The sequence below is a fragment of the Cyanistes caeruleus genome, chromosome 2 (assembly GCF_971803275.1).
Source record: "Cyanistes caeruleus chromosome 2, bCyaCae1.hap1.1, whole genome shotgun sequence".
In the NCBI taxonomy this organism is placed as follows: domain Eukaryota; kingdom Metazoa; phylum Chordata; class Aves; order Passeriformes; family Paridae; genus Cyanistes; species Cyanistes caeruleus.
The window spans coordinates 71,389,034-71,412,212 of record NC_141702.1 but is presented as its reverse complement, the minus strand read 5'-3'; the positions used below and the strand labels follow the sequence as shown (position 1 = coordinate 71,412,212).

The 23,179-nt window shown below is 43.2% G+C and overlaps 1 long non-coding RNA gene across 1 annotated transcript; it reads left to right on the top strand.

The window, feature by feature from the left end:
• The first annotated feature begins 301 nt into the window (after nucleotides 1–301).
• On the top strand, nucleotides 302–14,478 carry LOC147654905 (uncharacterized). The gene is made up of 4 exons (XR_015283387.1): nucleotides 302–2,678; nucleotides 9,892–9,992; nucleotides 10,650–10,769; nucleotides 12,601–14,478. It is a non-coding gene; the product is annotated as an uncharacterized LOC147654905 (long non-coding RNA).
• The last annotated feature ends 8,701 nt before the right edge of the window (nucleotides 14,479–23,179 follow it).

The following is a 23,179-nucleotide window of genomic DNA, read 5'->3' as shown; positions in this document are numbered from 1 at the left end:
AAAACCACAAAAAAAAATCTCTTTTTATAGACATGGAAGCTTCTCAAAAACATCTTAATGCAAAGGGTTTAAAAGAGTATCATCATTTTCAGACAGCTCAAAAATCATCTGTATTCCTCCCTTAAATCTGAATGCAGAAATTAAGCCAGAAAGTGCTTCCTTGTCAGGTTCACTGCTGCTTTTCTAGCTGAGGGGGGTCAAGTTCTCCTGCTGCATCTCCCAAGATGGCAGATATTTTCAGTAGATTAGTCTGAGTTCAGTTTTTGAATAAGCCTTTTCAGTGTTGCTTATTGCAAGCAGGCCAGGGCCAGTAATCAGGAGATTTTAAGATAAAAAGATTTCAGGTCCAGTTTATTCGCCGTCTTCTAGTTGAACCTTCAGGTTTCATATTTGCAACCTTTTCCTTCCCAGTGAGCAGGAGGGAGAAAGTTGAGATCCTTAAGCACTCATGGAGCTGTACAGCCAATTTCTCAGGAGAACAGTAGAAAAAACACGGCTCTTTTAGGAAAAAACTGAAGAATTGGCATCTGTGCCTCCAAATGACCAAGTGAAACTCTGACTCCACTGAGCTTTGTTTTTCACTCCTTCACAGTACAAATTAGTAGAAGCCTTGTTATACTTTACAATTTGTATTTCAAATAAACATATTGCATACTAAGAAACTGGTATGGCTATTTGGTCCAGTGTTTTCACTGTTTAGGATGACTTGCTTTTGGATTAAATTGACCCTGGAGCAGATCCCAAATTAACAAAAACAAAATAAAAGCATGGGATTTCAGTCACTTTAAACACCAGAGAATATACAATAAATATTGAAGCTTAACCAGCACTTTGTGGAGATCTGTGTCTCTCATGAAGCAAATTGTGCTGGTGCTAACCACTGACCTATGTGAAAAAGGACCAAAAAGGTCCAGTGTTCTCCTTATTGGCAACTTGATTGTGATGATTCAGAGGAAATGGCTAAAAAAGGGAGGACAGTGAAGTGCCTCTCTCAGGAAGGATTATTGTGACTCTCAGATTCTGAGCAGTGATTTTTATTTGGCCTGGACGAAATTCAGTTTGGAGGTTAAAGGGAATAATGAACTGAAAATCTCTGAGCTCTGTATAGCTGTCTCAGCAAAACCAATGCTCTGGGCTAACTTCTGCTTCCACAGAGATGGATACACCTTGTGTAGGATGCTGGGGGACTGGACCCCCAGGAACTAGAGCAGCATGGGGTGCTCTGGACCTTGCTGGACCATATCTGCACTCCTGAAAATCTTCCTTTCCATGAGAGAGTCCTATGGGCTCCCGCTCTGACCTCTGCCTAGTGCATGTAAGTCCTGAGGGTCAAAGGCAAGTCACACTGGGCTTATAGACTTACAGCTGAGTTTGGAAACTGATTTGTGGTTTTAAAATATGAGGTCTCAAATATGAGAGCTATTTTACTCTGCTTGTCAGAGTAGTGGATTCAAATCCTTCCATACCAGAGGGACCCCAGGAGTAAGAATGGGACAGAAGTCAGAGAAGGCAGAGAAATGGGAATGGGTTTGGTAGATAATATATGCAGAAAGACAGTGTAATTCCTCAAAGAGGACAGGGAATATGAATTCTTAATGTCAGTAGATGAGGGACCAAGAAAAGCTGGAGAAAAATCACCAGACAGACAATATTTCAGTTAGATATAAGGAAAACTTTTCTTATCAAGCCAAGCAATTTCAATTTGGTAAGAGTGCCATGGAGCTGGAGCAGGCTCAGGATGGCAGCTAACAGAGAGCTCTGCTGGCACATTATCACTGCTGTTGGCACTGACCCAGCTTGCTGTGGGCCACAGCTTACCATGGCTGCATTCAGCACTCCCCTGGGACCTACTGCTGCAACACCAGCTTGAGGGGACTGTACATGGTATCAAAAAATCTGCAAGCCATTGAAGCATTGGAGATTTGCTGGAGTATAGATGAGGCCATTCTGACATTCTGAGAAAATTTTGCAAGGGCTGCCCCAATGCCAGCGGTGTCAGAGAATCAATCACAGAAGGGTTAAGGTTGAGAGAGAGACCTTGGAAAGTCATATTGTCCAATACCTCTGTTCAAGCAGGGCTTTGTTCTACAGCAGGTTGCCCAGGAAGGTGCCCAAAAGGGTTTTGAATGTTTCTAAGTGTGGAGACTTCACTATCTCCCTGGGCAACCTGTACATCAGTGATATAAAATAGGCTTTCAGCCTTTCATGCATTCTGTGCACACCTTACTCTTGGACAAGTTCTACATGTAAGAGATCAGCATGTACTTCAAGCAAGACCAAAGCAGATGACTCACTGGATGCAACTTCCATCCCAAAGCATCTGTTTCAGCACAGCAGCATGGCTAGGAGCTGCTACCCTAATTCACCATTTCCCAGAATTTAAATTTTCCAGGTGGAGACAATTATTCAATTTCCTTCTATGCATGAAGGAGCCAAAGCTGTGTTTTTGACATTCAGGTGTGCTCCACTTCATCAGAAGGATAGAAAGCACCATTTCAAAGAAGCTTCCACTGGAAAAAGTTTAATATGGAGAAAATTGCTCCCAGGGAGCTATGAGACTGAGAACTGTGCTATGAGAAGCTGTAAGAGTTGTTCTTTTGCCTGGGTAAAATCTTGGTGGTGAGTAAACACCCATTTGTGCTATAACTGATAGCAGCAGGAACAAGAGCAAGATGAAGGTAAATCCTGCATTTTGTAATGGAAGAGTTTCTGCTCCTCAAAATTCAAAACCCTGCATGAGGGGGACTTTCTGAATGTGTGCATGATGTGTGGTCCACAACTCTTTGTTATACACTGTGATTTTCCCCACTCCTCTACAGAGATAAGTAGGTGGGAGGCAGCTGTTTGGATAAGTCAGCAGCAGGCGATAAGATTATAACAAAGCCATTGGACAGCAGTGGAAACTTTCTTTGCCACACGCAGGGTTTTTATCAGGGGTCTACAAATTGTCTTTGTTTCATTTTAAGGGCTTAACTTAGCTCATCCTCAAAGCAAAATGGCCTCATCCTTCCTGTCATCTTCCAAGATAGAGGAAGTGGTGAGATGTGTGTGTGTGTTCCCTGTCACTCGATATCGCCTTACACCAGAGCCTGGAAACAGGCTTTTAAATCAGCATTTTGAGTTTCCTTTCCTTGTTTCCCTCTGTCTTTGGTGACTTTGGCAAAAAGAGCCTCCGTTTCCTCCTTTGCTCTGCTTAAACAAGCTGGAGGATTCAGAGATGGTGTGAAATGAGCCAGCCTTGATGGGATGTAAGCACAGCCTTTCCTGTCCCTATAAAACCCCAGTGCAGGCAGTGCTCACATCCCCTGCCTTGGTGCAGGGAAATTGCACATGTATACTCCACGTGCAACCCAAAAAGCCTGAAGATCACTGGGCAGCTACTGAGGTGGTAACTCAGCCCATGCTTGTGGACCAGCTTGCAACAGCTTAGCTCTCAGCCACTGCAAAATCAGAGAGGCTTTCAGCACGGCTGTGTCAGCTCGTCAGAGGTGAAGCAGGAGAACCAGTGTCAGAAAACTGATTGATGGAAGAAATGTTTTAGCTGGGCCTTTCAGAATCTGCAAGTGTGCATGAATGGATTGGTTTGGTAAAATCAGAGTGTGACCTGCACTGGAGCTGGGTACAGGCAGGTCTGGAAGTCCCATGCACATGTGATGAGTACTTCTGCCCTGTCACTGAGATCATAGAGCAGCTAGCAATACAGAACATATAGCATTGCCTTAAAAATATTGAAGAATCAAAACAAAGCAGTAGCCTGAAGTTGCCCACTGTTCCTCTGGCCCTCAGGACCAGCATGTGTCTAGAGTTCCAAGCTGCTTTGCAAGGCCAATCTCTGTCCCAGAAGAATTTACAGAGTATATGGATAAGACACAAAAAGAATGGGGTAAAAAGGGCTAAGGGCTCATTATTATTGTATTTATTGGCCAAGAAGACTGCAAAAGCAGAGGAACTTAGATGTGTTCCAGATTTACTTCTTGTGTGTCCTTGTTTTTCAGTAACCAGAGGTCTTCCAGCCATATCTGTAGCTTGTGCCAGAAGCAGGCTCTTCCTCTGCCACCAGTGACTGTCACTGTGAGGTTCTCCAGGAATGCTACTGCATGTTAAATCCTCATCCTGTCGCAGTACACATGAAATTACAAGCATAGACAGGCTGTTTCCACCTGATTTAACCAGGCCAGAGAGGAAATGTGTAGCAGAACAACCTGAACTCCCTGCCCACTGATAGCCCAGTGTTTAACCTCAGCTTGCAGTTCACTGAAAACCTTGTATGAAAAGAGCTATACCAAATTAAACCTACCCAACACTAAATGCAAATTTGTGAACAAGAAGTAAATTAAACAGCTGAAAAAGCTAGAGAAATGTCTAGATCACTTAGATTGGTTTATGTATTTAAGAAAGAGTTGGCTTATGTGTTCATTAGCAACACACCAACCTCAGAAACAAATATTTTAAATCTTCTGATATGACTTTTGTCTGGGAATGAAGACATGAAACAAAGAATGCATCTCATTGAAAACCACGATCCCAAGCCCTGAATGATGCAGTAATAGCCTACAGACCACTTTAAAGTTCTAAGAACTTTTCTGCCTGATATTTGCTCATGCTTATTAGACATGTAATGAAAAAAATGATTTATAACACAATCCTTACATATACAACCTTTCTTCTAGAAAACAATCATTGTTTGTGCAGTGCTGGCAGAAGCATCTCAGTTGTTAAGTAGTTTTAGCTGCAGGGAAGTGAGAGGTTGACTCAGTTAAAAATCTTTCAACATCTTTATTTTGAGAAATAAAAATCAAAGTGCAGTTGAATTATTAATAATAATTAACATAAAATAGAAAAATAGATATAGATTATTAAATAATTATTAAAACTCAACAAAAGATTAAATATATATTTCATGTATTATATTATAGAATGTTATACTATATATTAATGCATTAATTAATGATAAAATATTTAATTAAATACTTATAAACACAATATTAAATATATAATATAGAAATTAATTTAATTTATGCCCTGCATTAAATTATGCAGTTGCCTAGCAAAAGGTCACTAAAGACACACTGAACAAAGGCAGAAGACACTCTTTTCCTATTGTTGATGGTTCTCGAGTTGCTAGTGGAGAGGAAAGATGCTCTGACTTTCTCAAGTGGAGGAAGGTGCCCTCCTAGTGCCAGGGTGAGTGGCCTGCAGGCCCATGGAAGCTCTGCACCTCCTTCACTGAGAAGCAAGACTTCATCCTTACACTTCAGTGGAGAAAGTGCTTATAATTTATCCTAACAAGCCAGGAGGAGACTCCTATGTAAGACAACCCTCAGGGACTACTGAGGAGACCTGGGAGTTCCAGCAGGATGCAGCATTAGGAAAACAGGCAATGAGGGAGTGTCAGGACACCAGTGATCTTTGTGGTCTTCTTACTCCCTGACATGTCTAGTCCAGGCCAGCCTGGGGCCTCCCTGGACATACCTGCAGAGTCCAGATGACTCGTTTGAACCAGCTAAATTGCACTGCTCAAACCTTCTTAGAGAAAGGACCACTGAAGAGGACATATTTTTCACTACTGTAAAAATGACCCTTCATGGGAACTTCTGCAGAAATTCCTACATGTAGATGTGTATAAACTAAAAGGATTTAAACTGCTTACAGATCTGTCTGAGTTCCAAGAAGTGATTTTTGAGTTCAAAAGCAGTGTGCTAAGAGGATGGGGAGAATACACGCTAGTCTTAAAAAGAAGGAAGTTCCTATCATGCTTTTAGCTCAACTTTTTCTTTTTTTTTTTTTTTTTTTTCATTTATGACTATCATTTGGTAGTTTCTGAATGTGCTTTGGCCAAGAAATTCTAGGGGTAGAAATGAGTATTTTTAGTTATGGAGCACAGGCATTGTGGTATTCACATTCTTTGGATCCCCTCTCCTGAGGTACAGTACAACTATTGAATCTCTATTAATTGCAGTTGAAATAAGCACAGCACTACCATTACTTTCAGTAAGGTCAAGGCTGGGTTCATTGCAGTCAGAGATCCATTAAGCCCTTTATGTGCTGGCCAGGCCTTAGAAAATTGGCCTAGCGTTCTTGTTCATTCCTTCTGGCTGCTGTTAATCAATTAATATGTGAAATTGCAGAGTCAAATGGAGACGGGATATTAATATAGATTGTGCACTGTTTCCCTGCAGGAATTCATGTAAAAGCTGTCATTAGCATCATGCATATACATGAGTCCAACAGAAAGCTATTAACTTATGTACTCATCCAAGCAGGCTCAGTAAGTGCTTTACCATCAACAGTCTTGCTGCACTTGAAATTAAATATGTGTGTCAAGGTTAGCACTTCCTGGGCTGAGAAACTGAACCAGAAGAATATTAACAGATGTTAGCAATATGTGTGTGTGGGAGGAGAAGATCACACCTGAGTCTCGTCAGCACTGAACAGTATTTGGAGCCTGGAGCTAATAATCTATGGAAAGCCCCACTTTTGAGGAGCACAGACAGAGTTAGTGTTCTCTGCTGATGCTCTTCCTCTCTCAGTACACCCAAATGAACTTTCTGACACAGTATTTAAACACTGACTGTTAAGTCTGACCTGGACTCTTGCAGCAAGATGAAGCCATCTGAAGAAATGTCTCTGGCTGATGCAGAATTGCCTGTTGTCTCCACCTCCCTGCTGCAGCCCATTACCTGGGGATAGAACAATAATTCCTGCTCCCTGTCCCTGAGACAATGCTCTGGTCAGAAGCAGAAGTATTGAAACTGTGCTCAAGGCAGCTGTTTTAAGCTGGCTTTAGTTTCCAAAGACATATTCTCTTTTTAAAACATCTCTTAATCATTAGCTGATGCACAAAATTATTAACAGAATAGGTAACCGATGTTCCTATTCGGGAAAATGCGAGCTTTAAACTCTGTTGGAGAAAAGAGCCTGCTCTGGTCTGAGATTACATTTCCAGCTGTAAAAGAGAAAGCTCTGTCCAGAAGTGGATGCAGGATTTACCAAGTGGCAGAAATCCACCGTTGATCCCACATCGCAGACCCCTTGGTGTCTGAGGGAGTGTGCACAGGAACCAGGGAAACAAGCAATCACATTTGTAAAAGGTCCAAGGAGGGGAAATGCTACATGAGAGCTGGGAATTGGCAAACATGACTCTTGTTTAAGAAAATAAAATAAAATAGACTAATAAGACAAGCTGGGAAACAATATGGCTGGTGAGTTGGACATTCGTTCTGGGGAAAATGCTTGGGAGCCATTTCAGGGGATGTAGTAAGAGCAGGGTGACCAAACCCCAGCTAGATTAGAGGAAGCCAGCACAGGCTGAGGCACAGAAGGATCATGTCATGCTTAACTACTCTTCAGGAATCCTTTGAAGATACCACTGCCATGACAGATAAGGGCAATTTAGTGGGTAGCAGAATATTTTGATTTTCCAGAAGCATTTGACAGTTTTCCATACAGTAGATTAATGGCTTTTGTACAAAGACATTAAAGGGAAGATAAAACAGTGACTGAAATGGAAAAAGAGCTTAAAAATAGAAGACAAAGGTTGGCAGAAGATGGAAGGAAGCATTTCTGACTGTTTCTAAAACAGGCATCACTTCTATTTATAGTGGACCCTATGATATTTATGTTGAAGCCAGTGGTAGTTTGCCACTGAAATCAGATTTGCAGGAAGACAATGAGAACGGGTGGTGTCCTGCTTTGATCTAGGTACGTGTTCAGACCAGCCTAAAAATGGATGGTAAATCACCTTGCTGTATGGGCTGCAGACAGAAAACCTCTGGAAGTGCTGCTGCCTTTGCTTGGAGGGCCTGGCACAGGGGTGAGTTCCCCCATCAAACCTGTGCAGAGGGGTCTGAGCAAGCAGCACTGCCTGCAGCCAGGCAGAGTGAATATTCCCATCCAAACCACTGCCTTACTCATTGGGCCAAAAGTGTTTCCCTGAAGTGCCATGGGAAGACCTGGAAGCAGGGCTGAAGCCTGCCATCCTGTTTGAGGAAGCAAAGGGGCTTTTCATAATCCCAGAACTACAGAACAGAACCACAGGATGTCCTGAGCTGGAAGGGACCCTCAAGAATCATTGAGTCCATCTCCCGGCCCTGCACAGGACGTCCCCACGAGTCACACCACGTGCCTGAGAACATTGTCCAAACAATTATTGAATTCTCTCAGGCTGTGACCACTTCTCTGGGGAGCCTGTTCCAGTGCCCTACCACGCTCTGGGTGAAGAACCCTTTTCTAATATCCAACCTAAACCTCTCATGACACTTCATGACAACTTCAGGCCATCCTCTCATGTCCTGTCCCTGGTCACCAGACAGAAGAGATCTGTGCCTGATCCTCCTCTTCCATTCACAAGGAAGCTGTAACTGCACTGAGGTCTCCTCTCAGCCTCCTCCAGGCTGAACAGACCAGGTGACCTCAGCTGCTCCTCTTAGAGCTTCCCATCTATCCTTAATGCTGCAAGCTGCTACAGCAGCCTCCTTAGTGTGTACCTGCAGCAGGATTAGGCCTCCTCTCAGTTGGGAGCATTGAGTCCTAAGGGTGAGAAAGTGCCAGTGGCATCTGCTCCAGGTCCAATAGGTCAGCAGAAATTTAGGAGACAGCCTACAGTGAACTGCAGATCCCCTAAGGCCCTACACATATTGTTCAGCAGTGGCAAATGTCTCAAGTCATTTCAGTCCTAGATTTGGAATGACAGGACAGCCCTCAGTCATTAAACCACAGCCTGCTCATCACACATTGAACAGGGATTAGCTCTCAGTGAAATCCTTTGGTAACCAGTGCTCTAGAGGTGATGAAGGGTGAAGGGCAGAGGAAAGCTGAGGTCCTGGCTCCATCAGCTCCAAAACTCAGGGCCATCTCAAAGGAAACAGGATTTGAAGTGTCTAAATTCTTCCCTAGGCACTGCAGGCGTTTGTGTGTATCATCACTGTCCCCATGTCAGGCTCCAGGAGTTGCCCCTATCGATGCACACTGGCAGTGGGAGTTAAAAGGGGCTTCATGAGTGAGCATCTGAAGGCACAGAAAGCCACAACCAAAGGAAGTTTGTGCCCAAATTACCACCTCATGAAGGTTTTCTGCTAGCCCTGCTCTCACTAAAACTAGGGTGGATCAGGCTCGATGCCTCTGAAGTTGTTGAATGGGTCAATAAAGTCAAACCTTTTGAATTCAAAATTGGTATTTGTCTTCAAGGTTAGCAGAGTCACGTTGCTTGCTCAGCAGAACAAAAGAGATTTCCTCACTTTTCCAGTTGGATATGGACTCTGGATTTGAGTGCTGACTCTCTCTTAGATAGAAGTCTTTCATGTAACCTGATACTCTTCTTCGAGGATATTTTCTTGGTCAGACCCATAGATCTAGGCCTATGTAAGACATTGTAAAGATATTCAACCCATCTCCACTGAGTATCTTTAAATTTGTATTTGCACTCAATATATTTGCATCTGCACTCAAGTTATATTAATTTTTGGACAGAGAGCACATCAGACAGTATATCACTAAGCAAGTTTTTTCCCCAAAAGCCTTCATTATCTCTCTGTCCTGAAAGAAGCAGTCTGCAAAATAGAAAAACTTTTAGAGAACTTTGCCTGAATACTTTATATCCCTTTTCAGTTTTGCCTGTAGCACTTTATCCTGGCTTTCAGAGTGGGGATAAAAATACAGGAAAAAATATATCATGTTTGAATGCCTGTGGGGAAAACAAACAGCATTTGAAACATGTTGTTTTAAAATATAACTTCCTACCTGTAGTCTTTGTTTTTTCTGGAAGTGTCTAGAATCCTTGATAGCATTTGAGTTCTTAAAAACTCTTTAAAAACTTACTCAATGAAAATAAATCAAGATAAGGGATACATATGGTAACAATACTGTCTCCTGCTTGCTTTCAATTTATTCCAGCTGCTTGCAGGATGGCGAATTGCAAGGCCAGGAACAGTGTGTTCATGACCATGTTAGTGCAAGTGGCAGACTCGGGCAGCTCACTACCTCCGTGTGAGCAGGTAAGGTAACACAGAAGTCAGCATTCACCTTGCGGCAATCAAAAGAGTTACTTCGCTATAACAGAGGAAAATCCAGCTCCTCCAGCTCCTTGAGGCCGCCATAAGAAAAGGTCACGATCAGCAAACAAAAAGAAAATGATATCTGGGTGTTCAAAGCCTGCCTGAAGTTTGATTTCTCTGCCAGAAAACCCAACACTAAAGTTTAAGATAACATTTAGAGGGAAACAGATGTACTTGGGTTGTTTATCTGAAATAACTCCTCATACCTCACAGCCCAGCTTTGTAAAATCTTTTTTCTAACTCGAACATTTAATGTGGCCACTCCTTACTGCAGTAATCACTAGTGAGGCACAGACAACCATCCCAAGGGAGAGGTACTTTACAGTACTGCTTGTAACTGACAGTAAAAAAAGCTATGTAAGTATATGAGCTTAAATACAATATGTTAAATAATGGTATTAAATTCTTATGCAGCACTTTCTCTTTTTGATAGATCTCTACAAAATGTCCTATCCCTTCCCTCAGTGATGCTATCCAAAACAGAAACGTGACTTAATGCATAGAAATATAAGGGCACTCTAGTCAATAACCACAGTTTAAATTAATTGCTGAGGATATGACTGTGCTCATTCCTTCCCTTATTTCTTTGTACACCAGTTGTCATGGGAGGACAGGAGTGTGTGTGGCACTCAGATGTACCAGGAGCTTTCATCAGGGGAGCAGAATGTTTGGCACCCGAGGTTATCACCTGCTGTGTGTCTTTCTGGGATTGCTCAGGTATGAAAAATTATATTTAAACATACCTTTAACAGCCCCACCCACTGCCCTGTGTTTCCTATCTCAGAAGTCCTTCAGGCTGCAATGAAGTTAAAACCAGGGTTAACTCTGCTGAAATTAATTGTGAGATTAGCAGAAGCAAGCCTAAGATGGAGCAATTTTTGTGTTACAAAACCAGGAGTCAGCACACAGTTAACATCACAGCCTGGGGGGAATGGCAGCAGAGGCCAGGGTTCAATGGAATCAGCTCCAGAAGAGCCAATGGGCTGTAATGCTGGCACCTGAATTTCACACTGTCTTCCTTGCTCCTGCAAAGTGAGGAAATCCTGTTTCCAAAGCCCAATATCCCCATATAGCTGCATCACCCATCTGGGAGGGGGTTAGGGGTGTGAACAGCTGTTGCTAGAAAATCTCCCTTGGAGAGGGACAAGGGAGCTCTTTTTGTTCTAATTGAAACTTGCTTTCCCAGGAAGCCTGGGCAGAACAGCAGAGAGCTTTGATGGGAAGGGGATAGCATAACAAATTTGGGGCACCGAGCTCTCCTGGGCAGTGATTCTGCAAGGACAGCAGGACATGTAGGCCTGTCCCTGATGTTGCCAGTGAGCACATGGGGACAACGTGTCACTTTCCCTCCTTGCTGCCCCTTTCTACCTGCTGCACTGTAGCTACCCAACCTAATCCCTGTGATCCTCCAGGCTGATGTTGTCCTTCCCAAGGTCTTTGCATTGTACACTCAACAAGAGGCATTTTTGCAGTCTGGCACTGCTGCGGTATGGACGCTCCCTTGGATCCTCAGGATTTTCAGTCCCTCTCTGGGCCTAAGGTGCTGCATTCACACTTGTAAAACAAACTTGAAGAAAGTGTTGCAAATGCTTAAGGCTGGCCTTATAGACTTCCTGCAAATTTCTCGTAGTGGAAGAAATAAATAAATTATATAAATGAATACAATCCAAGTGTCATAGAATTTTAGTGTCAGATTTTTTGTCTGACACTGGGCATTAGGGATTGTGGAACCTTGTGGCTGAGGGCTGGGGTGCATGAGTGTGTCTGCAGTGTGGGTGGCACCAGAGGAATCCTTACACAAGCTTCAGATAGAAAAAACCGAGATCAGGTGTATTCTGTAGGGAAATCTGTGCTCCCTACGTGTTTTTAGGTTTTTTGAACAAAAATTTAAGGTAATGACAAAAGGTTTTAGGGGAGCTGGAACCATGAGTCCCATCCCCAGTCTGCTGTTCCATGTACAAAACACACGGTGGGTAATGGCCTAAAGAGACCTGGCTAATCCTCTAAGCCCAATATCTAGTTCCAGGTAAAAATAACATTTGTCAGACCCAAGTAACAGAAGAATTTACAGGGACTGGAAATAAAGCTTCTTATTCCTGCTTTGTAAGGGAGACTTGATGGGTGAATACAAGAGGTGGGGCACTCTGCATCCAGCTGGGCTCCCTGCCCACAGTGTCAGCTCTCACTGACACGGTCTCAGGGCTCACCAAGACAATCTCAGGGCTCACTGAAACAGTCTCAGTTCTCACTAGGAGTCTCTGAGGGAAGCTGTGGTGGCATCCTCTGAGCAGCCCAGTTAGAGGCATCACCAAACAGAGGCCTGCATAAACTCTGCTGCAGCTGCAGAACAAGCCCCTCCTCCCCATGCCCTCTGTGCTCAAGGCACAGATCAGTCTAAATCAAGACAATCCTCAGCCAGGGAAGCAAGGATCTCCCAAACAAACACTTGTCCTTTTATTTGTTTGTGTGACCATATTTGTTGGATCTCTTCCTTACCCAACTGGTGTCTGAAGTTCAAGAGACACTGTATCTTTGTTTTTCTCTGCAGCTGTGAACTCTGATAAACATGATAAAGTAATGACCTAACTTCTAGGGCTAGGTCTTATGGAAAACCAGCACTTTTCCTCATTGCTCTAGGAGACAGCAAAAGTCCATGGTCCTTCTTGATATGAGCTACTGCAGCTTGAGAGCATCATCTTGAGCAGTCTCTCTTCTCGGGGCAATTGCCTTTCCTGGGATGCTGCTGCTTCCATCCCACAGCGTCAGAGCACACACGCTCTAAAAGCAACAAGGTATAAAAATACTTGGAAAGCTGGCCAGGGAAGATGGCCAAGAGCTGTGAGGAAGAGAAAGCTTTGAACAGTGCTGTAACTGAAGCGAGGTCTCCACCTTCCCAGAAGAAGGGGGTCTTGGAGCTGCCTGATGAAGGGGACAGGCACTCGATGCACAGCAGCACTCAGCAAGCAGCCCTGCCCTGCTCCTCACACCCAGTGGTTTCCAGAGCTGCCTCATTATCTCATTTCAAGAGTGAAATCTGATTAGATTTAAAAAACAATCAGTAAAATTGAAAACAGTCAGATTTTCCATGTGCGGGTGAGCAAACCCTTGGGTTCAAGTGTTACTGTATGGAGAATACAACTGCAGCTGGCTGGGTTTTCCCCTCCCACCACAACAGCAGCAGGCCGGGGACCTTCCCTGGGCACTGCTTGCCTGGGCACTGCTGCAGGAAGCCTGCATTCATGGACACATTTTGTTCACAGTGACCATGAGGTTGTCAGTCACCCATCACAAGCTGAAGGTTTCTGGCCGTGCTCTTGACTTACTGAAGTCAGCAAGAACAATGCAACCGATTCAAGCAGGAATAGAATTTGGCCTGACAGAAACAAACAGAAAGGCTGAGACAATGAGCCCTCTCAATTGCTCAGAAATAATCTTCCAGCTGATGGCATAAAGCAGTATTTACAGAGATGGCCAAGCTGATTTTCCATAACTCTCCTGCGAGGCAGCCCTCTTTCTGCTGCTTGTCTTATAAAAGCAGAGAAACCAGCATTCACAGCACTGCTAATATAAAATAAATCAACAGATTGGAGGCATCTTTCCAAATAGACAACTGTGTTTATTAGTACAAGATACTAGTAAAAGCACTCTGTAATGAAGATTTCCTCATTTCTTTGTTTTATGTTTATTATAGCCACTCCTCTGTTGCAACAAATAAAATTGACATGAGGATTATTAGAGTCAAAGGCAGACTTGGATTTTTTTTAATGTGCTTGGGGTAACTAACACAACAGACAGCAATGTAACAGGAACTGTAAAGGGAGTAGTTGTTTCATGTTACAAGGCAGACCAACACAAATTTATGTGGGTAGTTTCCTGGGAACTGATCCAAAAAGAACCTTAGATGTCACCATTCCCAGCTCCACAATGCTGAAGTTTCACTGTCTATTCCCAGGGCATAATCTCCAGCCTCAAATTAGGTTCTTAGCATGGACAGAAACAGGATGCCAAGTGGGATGCCATAACTCAGTACTGAGCACTGATAAATGATCAGCCTTAATGGAAATGAGCCCCCAAAAGTCTCCATTTAGTCACTGAAAATAGAAAACACAGATTAGCAAACACTTAAAATATACATGAATAAATGTTTATAAATTGTTTGCTTATCAAGAGATGATGATCAACCTTGTACTTCTGGAAAAGTGATCAGGGGGAGTATGAGAAATATATTCTGTAGAACTTTCTGACATCAATAAAGGGCTAAAGTATATGAGCCTTTTCCAGGGTTTTATTAATCAGCTCAGGTTAACAGCTTGAAGCAAAATAACCCATCTGGTTGTTATTCTGTGGTAAATACCCTGGGGCAGCATGTATTGGTTTGTTAGTAAGCAGTGGAAGTACAGAATCAGAAGGCTGATTTTAAATACTTCACATTCTGATTAACTGGAGCATTTTGTTAATTACATGCTACACAAAAATATGAGTTTGAATATGGCAAAATAAAGACCCCCACAACATGCATTTATCCTCTGCAAGAAATAAAGTATGAAGAACTGCCAATACTGAACCTCAGCTGTGTTTGCATACTGCAGTGCTGCCAAAGGCAACAGTGTGAAAATCTGCAAGACCCACATTTGTCCCTGGTGTTATTCAGCTCATTCTGGTGGAGATACAGCTGGGATAAGTTTGTCTCAACAGGGGTAGACAGAGCTGCCTGTCAAGAGCAAAATCAGTATACTGCTCCTGGGAGAAGAGCAGATACCAGCCCACAGCACAGGAGTTGGTAGTGCTCTGTCTTCCATGTGAAAGTGCACACCATTCCCAACAACTGGCTGACCCACACAGCTTCATATCCAGCTGTAGGGTGGTTTCCAGCCTTAACACTATCTGGCTAGATTTCCCCACCTGCAAAACTGGAATAGGGACTTAAGTGGCCAACCACTTAAGAATGGGGCAAGGGTGGTGATATTCCCCTGAATACACTTTTCCCTCCTCTATGTGCATTTGTGGTTTAATTTCTCCAAATCATGCTTGTTTTTGCTTTTCATAGTCTTTGACAGATTTTAAAGGAAAGAAAATCCTTTGTGAAAGCACATCTCATCTAGTGCTTTCTCCTTACACAGACTGCCATGGTTCTTGCCTTATGGTCCCAGCTCCCTAGCAACAGATGCAGGATGCCAGTTTTATCGCTCCTCCAGGTTTCATGGAGATTTAAGCTCTTGATCCCACACATGGACATGCATATGACTGCCTGATCTTTCTGCACAGTCCTAACAACCCATGTCTGTTGCTTCCATGGAAGAGATGATGAACCACCAGGGACAAAGCCTCAGAGCTGCTTTGAATTGATACATTCACAGTTTCTTCAGTGTTTGGATAATTTACCCAGAGAGCCAGTGAAATTTATACTTTGCAGACCTATGCTGGCAGATGCTTCCAGCCTTGAAGTCATCCACCCCAAATTCATGCTGTAACACAGATAAATTAGTCTATGAATTTCTAATGCACCTATCATGCAGCATGGAGATACCATGACATTTGTGTCAGTGGGAGATGACAAACCTTTCCAATGTGTCTCTGTTGTGTTCTGCATCGGGATGAGCTAGCAAATGTCAGAGCTAAGACTAGGGCCATGGTGTAGTTTCAGTATGTATTGCTTGTAGTGGAGCATTTTGCAGGGTACTCAGTTAATTTGATGTGCTGCTGTAGGAGTCCCTGGCAGAGAGGCAGCAGGAGCAGTAAGGGTTATCTGAAGGGAAGTCAGATACTGCACAGCCCAATGGGCTGGGTTTCTCAGAAAATGTGTTGTTGTTTAGCTGATTGCCATCTTGGAGAGAGAGAGAGTGCAAAAAAAGGACAGAAGTGTGTGGGAAAGAAAACAGGGTTGATATCAGACATTTGGTATGAGAGCTAGCTCTGTACTTGACTAACTTCATCTGTGTGCTGCTGGGAGTTTGGGTAAAGCTGACATGGATTTGAATGAAGAAATTTGGACAAGGGGATGAAATGAAGTGCAAAAGAAATATAGGCTGAATTTCAAGACCTAATGTTTAAGTGTGAGGGAACTTTTTTAAAATAAAGATGTCAAAAAAGAACAAAATGTCCTATTTTTTTTCCAGCATCTGTGTGCAGTCAGACAGTTATACTAAGGAAGATGCTGCCTCTCCCCCTGCCCTGTTTATGCCCATAAACACCCCAGAGTCAAATCTCAGGGAGAAGTAAGTCCATGCACATGCACTACAGATGCATATGGTCACACAAAACCAGGACCAGGCAGATGGGCAAGAAGGCTGGGGCTTCACTGGGTGAAACTTGGGTCAGCTCACCTAGAAGTGAGCAGATCCATGCTGCCTTGCATTGGGCCACAGCCTCTGTGGTCAGTGTTTGCAGCATAAAACAGACCCACTGCAAGGAATTCATGTCAGTCTCACCTAGAGCAAGATACTGCCCAAAGAGCACATCCTCCTCTGTCAGGAGCTCAGCTTCTACATGCACCATCGGATCTGAAATCAAAGATGGATCTTAACACAAGGAGGCAGGTGCCAGCTCTAGATGTCTGTGCCACTCAAGCAATTAACTGACAAATATAAACCAGATCTCCACATTTCAAAGCTCATTTGCATTGCTCCTGAGACAATCTGTCGGAAAAAGATGCAATTAGGTTGAAGCCGACAAGATTTATGCATGAGGGGTGGGAAAAAAGGGAATAAAAAGCGAATCTGTCGAACACCCTAGGAGAATAGCAGCACTGGCATGAGGATCCTTTGCAGGAGAGCAGTCAGCAGGGCTATAGCAGCCAGGAGAGAGGCACAGAGCTGCTTCCCCCCATCTCCAGAGTCAGCAGGGAGGGGATGCTCACAGAGATGAGCACCGAAATGTTGCCGGCAGCCTTGGTGGAAGGCTGCTGCTGGTGGTTCAGCTGCTACATTGCCAGCCCAAGCTGCCATCCACCCTCAGCCATGTGAGCCAGGCTGTGTGCGCAGCTCAGCTCATCCTCTGCCCCTTGGAGAGCTCAGTTTCTGCTCATCATGGATGATGCATGTGGGCATGAAGGTCCTGAAGATGTAGCCCTCCAGATAACATTCCTGCTCTAAATAGGAAGGTTGGCATTCCAGGACCATGTGCAAGCCCAGCAGTCATCACAGTAAATGAACCTGCAGATCAGACATCTGAGATAATCCTCCCTCACTTTTGCTTAACTAGCTTAAACAGGAAGGTGCCAAAATCTTTATGGCTCTCTTCCCTCAAAAATGTGAAAACTCAAAGTATATGGTGTACCTCTTCTTTAAGAGTAAAATCACTATAGTAAAGTCAGCTGTTTGGCATTCCATACTAAGAAGACTTGGAGTTATTGTGAGATTCATACTTGTGAAATGAAAAAATAAAGCATTGCCTTGAAAAGAACACTTAAATCTGCTCTGTGGTAAAAAGATCGCAGTAATTACATTATTATAACATTTTAATGGTTGTTGGAAATTGCTCAACTGGAGGGGGGGGAAACACATTCCCTCTTCCTGTTTTTTTTCTTTTTGGCACCACTCTGACAGGAGCTAATGGTGTCTGAGCAGCTCACTTTTGAGTCTGGTCCTTTATTTGCCACTGGGCAGACATTTCAGCAGGCTGTTAATAAAAAGCACTCCAGTTTTCACTCTCCAAGCAGGATGGGGCTGGGGCAGCCCTGGAACTCTGCCCTGCTGCCACAGGCAAGCCAAAAGCTAGGCCATACAGCTATATAACCCAGATAGGCAACGCTGTCAAGAGTCCTCTTGAACAACTTTGTCTGACAGCCAATATATTTGCATGTGAGTTAGCAATTGACAAAGAGAAGTGATCACTCTTGCTTTTGTCATGCTGGCTTCACTCAACAGCGGTTGCATGGCCCTAGGGCTTGCAGCCTAGACAGTGAGTTGTTGATTCCTAGCCATCTCACCCATGACACTCACAACTTTTTAAATCTTTCTTACATCCTCTCAAATGCTACCTTTTTGAGGCTTAACAGTTGTAACCAGCCCAGCCATTTCTTGTAAGAATACCTTTGGCTGTGCTGTTTGCAGACAGGGACCCAGAGCTGCACAGAACTGAGCTGGGACTCCCATCTCTGGCAGCAGCACTGGGGTTCTTGTTTCATGCTCTCTTCATTTCCCAACAAGTCTCAGTATTTAATTTGCCTTTGATTATCTCTGTGGATGGATGTGCTCTTTCCATGGGCCTGTCTGCTCAGAGCTCATCACCACAGATGCAAACTGGAGGTTGTCCTCCCCTCCATATGCACCAGCTCACACAATGATGTAAGTTGTTTGACTCACGATCTAGACAATTTATCTACAAGAATTTTTTTTTTATTGCTAGTCACTTTCATTAGATCCTCTTGCAATTCATAACAGTCTGCCTTCATTTCAATACCCTGAACAACTTGGTGCTGCCAACAAATGCTAACTCAAGGCTCCCTTCCCTCTCCAGATCATTTATGAACACATCAAAGAACCTCGACTTGGCAAAGATGATTAGCACAGGTAAAAGACCTGCACAGCTCCTTTGATGACTTCCCTCCACTGAGGAAAATTACCATTTACTTCCATTTGTCATTTTCTATCATTTAGCCAACTATTTGGGTTGATGAGGATCCTACCTCTTGTCCCCTAGTTCCTTAGTTTTCAAAACGTCCTTATGAGAAGACCTTAGGAAAACCAAAGAGACAATGTCACTGGCATCATGTATGAACTGATCTCACCAAAATGCCAAAAAATAACAGAACTGTTAGGCAGACCTTCCCTCTCAGAAGCCAGGTTGAACCTTTATCACTTGCCTGGTTTTATCCATATGTCCGCTAACATTACCCTGTACCACAGTCTGAGCTAATCTGCCTGGCACAACTGTAAGAGTTGGCATTCCCTAGATTCCTCCGCACTCTTCATCCCTTTTACATATGATTACAGCTACATTTGCCTCCCTCCAGTCTTTAAATGCTAGTCAATGAGTGCTAATTGCTACCTAATTTTTGAATAAAATTCTGTGTTAGATTTCATTTAATATTAATTACATTGAGAATTTCAGACCTCTGATTCTATGGTTAAGATTTTTCAGGATGGAGAAGAGACTGATACAGGTGTGGGATTTCACGAAGGATTCCATTTTACCCAGGAGCATGAATTAATTATCAATTCACATGGTAAGCATACATATGGCTTATTTGCCTAACCACAGAATTTGTTTGGCATCCAATTTGCATACAGCAGGACTTTGCTTGCACAGATGCTGTCAAGCATGAGCTAACACATTCATTTACTGAAAAATCCATCTTGCTGTATTTCATTGTTAGGTACAGAGTGCTTTATGCATAGTTTATCTTGTACATTCTTTTTATTTATATCTCTTGTCCTCACAACTCTATTTTTCTCCCCCCAAAAAATCTGTGTTTGGAACAGTTATGTTGGTGACATGTTGAAGTCTTGAAAGTAAAATTGACTCTTCCCCACTGAAACCAATAGAATATTTGACAGAGATTTCAATGATGCCAGTATTTCATCCAGACCTGCTCCTGCTAGTAGTAAGAGTAGTAAAATACCTTCCCTTGCAACCAGGCTCCAAGGATAAGTGCTGCCAGCTCTGAAGAGCTTCCTGGGGATCAGTGAAGGAGCCCTGAGCTAGGATGCTGAAAACAACGGCATAAACTCCCTCAAAGGTGACAGAACTGATATACAAAATCCAGAGACAGAAGAAAGAAGCTTTGAAACACTATGAGGTTTTTGAGCAAAAGTATAGCAAAGCCAGGAAGTACTTCATGGGTGGTGGGGAAGTCAATAGACTGACTAGAAAGCCAAAACCAGCACTCCTGAAATGTCAGTATTTATAGATTGGATCTTGACATAACTTTAGGGGAAGGTCCAGTTCTGATAAAGACAAGATTATGATGTGACAGATGGAGACAGAGGCCACATCTGTATTCTCATTAATGTCTGTGGGAAAAGTGATCTCCAGACATAAGATTCCAGCAAATACCAGAAAATATCTGAGCAACCTGTAAAACACTCTTGGTAGTATTGGAGAGCAGAAACAAACAAATAAAGAATATATCCTCTGCCTTTATGTACTTTCTACCAATTATTTCTGTCAATAACTTTTTTTTTTGTGCATGACCAGTACAGAAAGACTTTGTTGGATATTGTGTACTGCAAATCAGACAGGATGTGAGATGTCTGTCACAGATCTCAGAGTCTGCTAGACAACCCAAACCACCATTAACGCAGTGAAATGGTGCTGTAGAAATCCAGCCCTGATGATGTTCTTTCATCCCTCCTTTAAGATATAGGAAAAAAAAAATAAATAATTTTTTAAGCACAGAAAAGATACTTTTTCCAGTTCAGTCTAGATACTTGGTCTCTTACGATTGCATTTAGATGGAACTGATTTTTATACTACATTTGACTAGGAAGAGTAAGCATTTCAGAACAGGAAGAACGAAGAAAACGGTGCATAACTAAGGCCTTCTGTAAGCTAAAGTTTAGACTGGTTGCCAAAAATTAACATGAAGGAATCAGAGCTAAATGCCCAGGTGCCAGTGAGTTCTATGAGAAGTCAGGTGTCTACTTAAGTTCTCCCACTAAAAATAAAGACACAAGCTTCCCAAAACAGATTTCTTTCATATGTGTCCCAGACAAGCAAATAAAGGGAAGCATGTGGGATATTGTGAAATAACTCTGAAGTTCTGCATAAGAGTGAGTTTATTTTTATTAGCTATTCTTCATGTAAGCTGTTGCCTCTCAGGCACCTCACCTCAGACATTCTTGGCAGTGCTGGCCTCTGATTTATTCATGAAATCCACTTCATGATAGCAGAATTCTTTTCCATGGGGAATTGTCATGCTTTTGGAGATGGGACAGAGGGCTCTGAAATTTCACCTGAGGCATCCTGTCACTGCCCAGCTGTGGGCTGCAGTCCAGTCATATCATCACAGAAGGAGCTGCGTGCCCATTGTAACATCCAAAGCAAATTTATCTTGGATACAACTCCATAGCTATCAATCAAATTGATCAAAATCAAACTCTGCTCCCATATTTCCATGGACATGTTCAGTTAAAATAATTTCTTACAGCTTGATTAATTCTAAGCTTTATTTCCATGTTAATTCACAGGTAATTAAATGGTAATGTGTCCTGCTGCAGTCTCCTTTGGGAAGAATTCAGTGCTGTGGGCTGATGGAGAAGAGGCAGCTGTGACACTAAAATCCTACCTTGTATATAGCCAGTGTGAAAGCAGGCTCAACACACTAAACAAGCTCAAAAATTGGACCAGATTCACTCAGGGAAAAGGGGGACATTTCTGTGAGATACAGAAACTTATCTGGGCTGGTTTTGACCCAAACAAGCAGCTGAAGGAAGGGCATAACCATGAGCAGAGAGCATTTCCTGCCCCTGCCTCTTCTAAGAGCTCACCCGGCTGCCATAGGGTAACCACTTCAAATCAAATATTCCCAGGCACAGACACTTAATAAATTTATTTGCAGAGAGAGTTTGAAGTTTCAGAAGATTCAGGGTCCATTTACTTTCTTCTTCCTCACATTTCACCCACGCGTCCCTCTTCCCAAGCTGCAGCCAGGATCTGGACCATGAGCATGTGCCCAGGGTGGAGAGAAACTTCAGAAACTTTTGATTAGCCAGGCAGCCATTTCATTTACAGGCAGCAGCTGAGCATCATCCAGGAAAATGAGTTAACTGAAGCATAATTAACTACATGTCAGCAGAGCAAGTGGAATTAGTCTGTTGGGGGAATTGACAGGCACACAGATACAATAGGGCTTCCAAAGAGCCTGAGGAAGTCGAATAAAAGGACGCAACGACCAACTCACATTTCCAATTAGAGAAGAAAGTATGAATGAAGTACAAAGTTCTCCCAAATCTCACTCACCTTTCACATGCCCTTTCACAAAGGGATTTCTATCTGTGGGAACATTTCAGGCACATCTAGAACTTGTTTAATCCAAAAGTCAAACCACGTTGGCAAGTTAGCTCAAGTCACTTTGGGCAGAGGGGGCCCAGTTTCTGAGGCAGTCAGTCATGCACTTGAAGTAATGCCATGGGAGATAGGAGATCAGCCATGCAGAAAAGCTGCACGGCAGCTCATCAAAGGATACTCAGAACACTCAGCAGTCTATTCTGATGCTGAAATCCAGGCTCAAGTTTCAGTTTCAAGTAAATTCAAAGTTCACAAGTGGGGATATTTTCACACAGGTAGGAGTAAGCCTCTTTACTCTGCCTTCATGCTCCCGGGTCAATTTTTTTGCCTTGGATAATTAAACCCAGTGTGAAGCTGAGGGACTGTACAATAGGGCACACCCAGGAAAATACCCCAGGAGCTCTGTATGGCTGCCAGAGCTTGTGTCTCCCCCAGCCTCACACCTGCATTCAATTGAAAACCCCAGAGCTGCAACCCTACTTTGGACATTTCTGCAATCTGGGCTCTACTGACCTGGGACCCCTTTGCCTCCAGGGCTTTCAGCTCTCCTTTGTCAAGAAGGTGGCACAGGGGAGCCCCAGCTCTACAGCTCCCTCACTCAGGGCTGAGCACTGTGAGCACTTTCAATTCCTAGGAATTAAAACCCTTTCCAATTTCAAAGGTAAACACAAGGATACTCTTTCTATCAGCTCTGGTGGATACTGGAGTTGTCTTCAGGGCCAGACACTTCTCTCAGACAAAAGCTCTTAATTCCCAATGTGTTCCAAGTGCTCCAAAAACCGTAACATGGCCTTTTACGTGCTCAAGCCCTCACTTTCCACACAAATATAAGAAAAGACTCAAAACTTCCCCAGAGCCCTCCCTGGTTGTAAAACTCTGACTTCACAGCCATGTGTGAATGGCCAGGTGAACTTAAGTTCCCCTCCTCGCTTTTATTCATAAAATCATGTTTGCTATTACTTCTGATAAGAAAAGAAAAATCAACTTTCCAAGCATAAGTGGAAAGCAGCACTCTGTTTTTCTGACATGTTTTGCCATGGTCTCAGGTTTAAACCAGACCCGGATGGCCATGCTTGTTATTCTCCTGTGGGCAATGAGGAAGCAGTTTCTCAAGCTAGAGATGTAAACTGGAGTGATTCATTGTGCTGTACATGCCTCCTTGCTTTTCCTAGCCAATT